The sequence below is a fragment of the Jaculus jaculus genome, chromosome 16 (assembly GCF_020740685.1).
Source record: "Jaculus jaculus isolate mJacJac1 chromosome 16, mJacJac1.mat.Y.cur, whole genome shotgun sequence".
NCBI classification, from domain to species: domain Eukaryota; kingdom Metazoa; phylum Chordata; class Mammalia; order Rodentia; family Dipodidae; genus Jaculus; species Jaculus jaculus.
The window spans coordinates 37935081-37942251 of record NC_059117.1 but is presented as its reverse complement, the minus strand read 5'-3'; the positions used below and the strand labels follow the sequence as shown (position 1 = coordinate 37942251).

The 7171-nt window shown below is 42.2% G+C and overlaps 1 pseudogene; it reads right to left on the bottom strand.

Annotated features, from left to right (window-relative positions):
* Positions 1-4603: 4603 nt before the first annotated feature.
* On the bottom strand, positions 4604-5797 carry LOC101603166 (annotated as a pseudogene).
* Between the last annotated feature and the right edge of the window lie 1374 nt (positions 5798-7171).

The following is a 7171-nucleotide window of genomic DNA, read 5'->3' as shown; positions in this document are numbered from 1 at the left end:
TGCAAAAGATCTAACTCAGAAGTAGTGGTGGTACTTCCTGTAATTACAGAAATCAGAAAGCTGAGGCAGGAGGTTTGTGGTTTTAAGACAACCTTGGTTACATGGCAAGACTGTTTCAAGAAATAAAGAGAGAGAGAGAGAGAGAAGGAGGGAGGGAGGGAAAAAAATAAAGCAGGAGAGGGTATAGACAAGACTGCTGCTGCCTTTTGGCCCCTTCTCCTCTGGAAGCCATCTTGGACTGGTGTTCCCACTGAGAATGGCAGAGAAGTGTTTGAGGATGGCAGGAGAAAGATAGAAGGGCCTGCCCCACTGATGGTGTGATAAAGCTGAGATTTCCTTCTTAAACTTTCATCATTTCAGTGTCTGTCATATGTAATGGTTCTAATCCACCCCTAAGGCAATAGTGGCTCCCAAAATTATACCTTCAATATTTTTCTTGATACTTTTTCTCTTGGAAGTAGCCAACACCCATAAGCACACACTTCCTGATGACTTTCTTTCTATATTTACAGGCCTACTGTCTTTTGAATTAAAAACCACACTTTACACACATTGTGGTAAACTGAAATAAGAGCACCACAAATATATGTCCATGCTACAAAGTCTCAAATCTTTAGGGCAAAAGGGATTTTAGGAATGTGATCAAGTTAAGGATCTTGAGATGGTGAGTCTACCCTGGCTTATTCAGGTGGTCCCAATGTAACCACAAAGGCCCTTATAAATAAGGGGACAAGAGTTAAAGTTGAAAGAGAGAGAGAGAGAGAACTGGGTGTGGTGGCACACACCTTTAATCTCAGCACTCAGGGGGCAGAGGTAGGAGGATCACTATGAGTTTGAGGCCACCTTGAGACTACATAGTGAATTTCAGGTCATCCTGAGCTAGAGTGAGACCCTACCTTGAAAAAAAAGGGGGGGGGGTAACTCTGACAAAACAGATTAAATAACGTAGCTGAAGCCAAGGGTGCAATATCTGTGAAGCTATAAAGACCAACATGGAGTCACCCTTTGGATTTCCAGTAAGAATTAATGTGATGACACCTTGATTTTAGCTCACTGAGTCTCTTTTTGTATTTCTGACTTCCAGAACTAGGAGGGGGAAAAAAGTGTACAGTAGGGCTAGAGAGATGGCTTAGCAGTTAAGGTGCTTGCCTGAGAAGTCTAAGGACCCATGTTCAACTCCCCAGATTCCACATAAGCCAGATGCACGAAGTGATACATGTGCAAGGTCACACATGTGCACAAGGCAGTACAGGCAGTACATGTGTCTGGAGTTGGATTACAGTGGCTGGAGGTCCTGGTGCACCAATTCTTTCTTTCTCTCTCACTCTTTCTCATAAAAAAAGTGTATAGTAATTTATCACAATAGCAATTAACATAGGTACCTGTGGTGGTTTGAATAGAATAGATGGCCCCCAATATATTCAGTTGTTTGTTTGCAGTTTCCATCTGCTGGCTACCTGGCTGGAGGCAATGTCACTGGGTGGATCTTAAGGTGTGGTGGTGGGTTTCAGATTTCAATCTAAAGATATGCAAAGTATGCCTAGCTGGAGTTCCTGAAGTGTGCTGTGGCTTTTGACATTTAGGCTTGTGCTTCTCTCTGTCTGCTTGGGCCTGTGAAGGCAGGCCAGCTTCTTCTGCCATTATGGAACTTCCTCTGGATCTGTAGCTTCAATAAATATCCCTTCCTCCATAACTGTGCCTGGTCTTGAAGTTCATCTCAGCGCACCTGAATCTGTCTGCTACAGTACCTCATATCTAACATCTCCAAAGCAAATTCATTAACTTTCCACTAGATCTGACCCTCTTCCATTTCCAGTCTTAATTATCATCCAAACCAGAAACTAGTCATTTTCCTAATTGTTTCACTCCATCATCCTTCACTCATCACTGAGTTATTTTCCCTATTTCAAATCCAAATCCAAGCTTTTATTGTTTTCCATCTGTACTATCACCACAGCCCAGGGATTCTCAATGGGATGTGAATTTGCCATCCATAGAACATGTTATGATGGCTGAGGACATTCTTTGTTGTCACCCTTATTGTCAGGGATGCTACTAGATGGTATCCAGTGAGGAGAAGGAGAAGATAAGGGCCCTGCTGAACGTGCCCCAGGACACAGGACAACAGCCCCACAACAAGGAATTATTGGGCTCACAACATTAATAATATCATGATTGAGATATCTGCTATAGTCTTACACTCTCATCTCAGTCATGCATTCTAACTAGCTGGCAAAACACACTTTGTTAGTAATCCTGGCATATCCTTATCTGGTAGTCTGCAGTTTGTTTGCATTGGCAGGAGGCCCTAGTATACCCATACTGACGCTCTGTATCTCTCTCAAATGAATAAATAAACTTATTTTATTTTATCTATTTATTTTTTTGAGGCAGGGTCTCACTCTCTAGCTCAGGCTGACTTGGAATTCACTGTGTACTCTCAGGGTGGTCCTGAACTCATGAAGATCCTCCTTCCTCTGCCTCCCAAGTGCTGGGATTAAAGGTGTGTGCCACCACACCCGGCCAGTAAAAGCTTTTTTCTTTTTTTGGCCATTCACTCTTTTTACTTAGGGCCTTCTCCAGAATTCATTTCACTGAGCTTAGCTTCCTAGGCACTCAGAGGCCCATGCAACCATTGTCCAAGGAGGCATGGCCATTTTCATGAAAGACACAGATGCCCAGTCAGAAATAGAAAGTAATTCTTTAACTGCTACAACAAGAAGCCCATGGGTCATCATTTTTGTGTTACTTTCTCAATTCTTTTTTTTTAATTTTTTTTTGGTTTATTTTTATTTATTTATTTGAGAGTGACAGACAGAGAAAGAGGCAGAGAGAGAATGGGCGCACCAGGGCTTCCAGCCACTGCAGGCAAATTCCAGATGCATGCGCTCCCTTGTGCATCTGGCTAACGTGGGTCCTGGGGAATCGAGCCTCGAACCGGGGTCCTTAGGCTTCACAGGCAAACGCTTAACCACTAAGCCATCTCTCCAGCCTACTTTCTCAATTCTTGATTGGTAGCATGATGCAAAGAGGGCTGGATGACACCTGAACATGCCACAATGTACAAGACACTTCGAGAGCGTGAGAACTCAAAAGATTTTTGTTGTTGTTATTTGTTTGTTTTTTCAAGGTAGGGTCTCACTGTAGCTCAGGGTGACCTGGAATTCACTATGTTCTCTCAGTGTGCCCTCAAACTCATGGTGATCCTCTGCTCAATATCTGGGATTAAAGGTGCACCACCATGCCTGGCTAAATAAATATATTTTTAAATTTATTTGCAAGTAGAGAGAGAAGAGAGACAGAGAGAATGGTCATGCCAAAGCCTCCAGCTGCTACAAATGAACTCCAGATATGTGCACGTCTTTGCGCATCTGGCTTTATGTGGGTACTGGGGAACTGAACGCTGGTCATTAGGCTTTGCAGGCAAGTGCCTTAACCACTAAGCCATCTCTCTAGACTCAAATCTTTTATGATGACCGATCTTTGTCCCACTGGAAGACATTGTCCTGACTTTACTGGATAGCAAAGAAGTTGACCCTTTGCTTTAGAGGAAAATAAGAGAATTCAGAGATAATCTAAAGATATCTCTCTCATGCAAATGTATTCACATACAGTGGTGCTATTTTGGAAGGCAGTGTATATCTAGACATACATATATACAATATGGCTATCTAATGTATGTACATCTAGATATCTCTGTCTTTCAAGAATGTTTATTATAGCTGGGCATGGTGGTGTATGCCTTTAATCCCAGCACTCAGGAGGCAGACGTAAGAGGATTGCTTTGAGTTCAAGGCCACCCTGAAACTACATAGTGAATTCCAGGCCAGCCTGACCTAGTGTGAGACCCTACTTCAAAAAAGAAAAAAATTTCTTTGGTTCTCCCACTGTTTAGAGAACAGTTTAAAAACATTAAGTTCATTGATGCCATACTGAATGAAAAATATGGCAAGGTAGATAAACTAGTTGAAAACATTAAAATTTGCGTTGTAAAAAATTCAAGTTTTAGCATAGTTGTAGATAAATTAGTCATCACCTTACTATAAAACTAAGTTTTTTTTTTTTTAAAAAAAACTTGTTTTTGTAAACAAGTTTACATTTTATTTTCAAGAACCAAATTGCACTGGTTAAGAACATAGGCATTTTGAGAATCTATAAAAGCCAGTTCAAAGTACTGTGTCACTTAACGTACACTTTAAGGTATCACTTGTCTATTCCATAATGCCTGTGCTAAAATTCCAAGTTCATCAAGATAAATATAGTAACACTGCATTTAAGAAACACACAAGAACAAACAATTGCCATGGCTGGCTAGTAACCCTCAGAGTGAAATTATCTTTAAACAAATCCTGCTGGGTACTATTGTAGGAAATAATGTTTTATTTAGTACCAAATTTTAAAGGTATTTTTTTGTTGTGCTGGAGATTAACCTAACCCGGGGCCTCATACATGTTAGGTATTTAGTGCCAATTTTAAGCAATTGTCATAACAAAATATGGCAGTGTAACTTTTGTGTTGATGAGGGCAATCACAGCAGTGTTTTCCTGAAAAACTGAGTTGTTCTTTTCTATCCAATATTTGTTCATTTTCAACTTGTTTCACTTCATTGTTTTCCTGACGGCTTTTCAGTGCTCTTTGGTGGTGTCATAATGCCTCCACTGCACACTGGTGACAACTGCCCTCCTTTTCTGAAGGTATTTATGTAGTTTACTTCATTCAGCAAAGCCAAATAATTTGTTATGTGTCTGGATATTATGTCTGTCTTCCATAGTATCTTCTTATAAGTCTTCAGCTTCACTGAAGTAGTACTTTTTGTTAGACTGGAAAAAGGTACTATCCAGTCCACACATTCTGAGATGTTATCCCATTCCAAACATGAGGCTTTCTTAACCACTTCTATGGAGGTAAAATGGCATAAGGCAGAGGCAGCCAGAATTCTGTACTGGAATTCTAATGGCTAGAATACAGAGATCTAAAAGCTGAGCTATTTGAATGAATGTATCCTGAGAATATTGAGGTATCAGAACTTCAGGAGTGTCTTTAAGGGCATCAACTTGAAGAAACAGATTTCTCCATGAAGTGACTGTTACAGGACAAAGTTCCCATTTTAAAGCCTTCAGTAACATGAGTTCCTTAAAATATCCACTTCACTGCAAGCACCATCAGACATAAGCAAACTCTTGAAGTTTCAGAGCATAGATTTCCTCAAGTTTGGAAGCAATGAATAATGAGGTAATTCCAATGAGTTGAAGCATATTTTTATTTACATCCTTTTGTACCAACATAAATCTATCATAAAAGACTTGTGCAAGATAAAATGTTTCCCTATGAAGTGTGTATACTTCACAGACCTCTAAAAGTCAGTCTAAGAATATCGACCTCATCTGTGGTTCCAAGTCAGAAAGCAGAACTTCCAAATGTGTGTCATGCACATATCTGTTCTCTTTTGTTAACATATTTAGCCAGACCTCCTTTGAACATCCCCAGCTTAAATCTGGCAGAGGGGAAGGATTAATAAAAAGATTTTTAAATCTATAATTTGTAAATCTGGAGAAGTCACTTGTTCCTCGTTCTTTTTGGGGTATGTCAATGATAATGCAAGGACTGATTCCCCCAGACAATACAGGTGACCAACAATTCCTAATCCCATACTGATGTTTCTTGGTGACCTCCTCTTACCCTGTGCTGTTTTTCTCTTCTTGACCTGGATTATCTATGCTTCTTGGGGGGAGTCTGACTGGCTGGGCTGGGCAGGCTGCTGCTGCTTAGCTTGTAAATGGCTACTGTGTCTTGACATTCTCCTTGTTCAGGTGTGTGAAACCTCTCACGGATCTCGGGGCATCTGGCAGCACTTCAGCCCTGCGTCTCGGAGAGGTAACCCGAAGGAGTTCAGAAGGGCCATGACATGGCCATCGTGGGATGCACCCGGGCTGTCCTCTTTATTTACGTGAGAGAGTGAAAGAAAGAGAGAGAGAAAAAAAAAGAGCATGCACACACATGAGAGAGAGAGAGAGAGAGAGAGGGAAAAGGAGGGAGGGAGAGAATGGGCACACCAAGGCCTTCAGTCACTGCAAATGAACCCCCTTGTGCATCTGGCTTACGTGGATCCTGGAGAATCAAGCCAGGATCCTTTGGCTTTGCAGGCAAGTGCCTTAACTGCTAAGCCATCACTCAAGCCCATGCTTTGGATCTTAAATGCTGCCCCCAACACTTGTGTGTCGAGGGCTTAGTCTCCAGTGTAGCAGTGTGCCGAGGTGAGGTCTATGGAAGGTGATCGGATCATGAGAGCTCTGACCCCAGCAGTGGATCCATCCAGTGCTGGAATCATAACTTCCTGGGCTATTGGGAAGTGTTGGAAGTTTTAAGGTGGTGCGAAGTTGGAGAAAGTGGGTCACTGGAGCATGACCCTAAGTGGGCAGTGTGTTCCTGGCCTTTTCTCTTGCTGTCTTTGTCTCTGTCTCACTCGTTCTCCCTATCTCTCTTTGAGAAAAGGTTGTAAGTAGTTCAGATGGGCCTTGTGCTTGCTACATACTGAAGATTGACCTGGGACTTCTGATTCTCCTCCTTATCTACCTGCCAAGTACTGGGATTCCAGGCATGAAAACACCACACAGAGTTTTTATGCAGTGCTGGGGGTCAAAGTTAGGGCTTCATGAATGCTAAGTAGGACTCTACCCACTGAGCCACACCTCCAGCCCAGTGCTATCTCTACTTCCTGGCTGCCAGGAGATCAGCAGCCTTTTTTTTTTTTAATTTTTATTAGCATTTTCCATGATTATAAAAAAAGTCCCATGGTAATTCCCTCCCTCCCCCCCCCGACACTTTCCCCTTTGAAATTCCATTCTCCATCATTTTACCTCCCCATCACAATCATTGTACTTACATATATACAGTATCAACCTATTAAGTACCCTCCTGGAGCAGCCTTTTTGACCAGGCACTGCCATGGTGATGCTCTGCCTTACTCTACCACACACTTCCGCAATGATGCTCTGCCTGCTCCACCATGTGCTCCCGAGACGATGCTCTGTCCTATTCCACCACATCCTCCCTTACTGATGCTCTGTCTTGTTCCACCACATCCTCCCTCACTGATGCTCTGTCTCATTCCACCACATCTTCCCTCATTGATGCTCTGTCTTGTTCTATCATGTCCTCCCATATTGAAGCC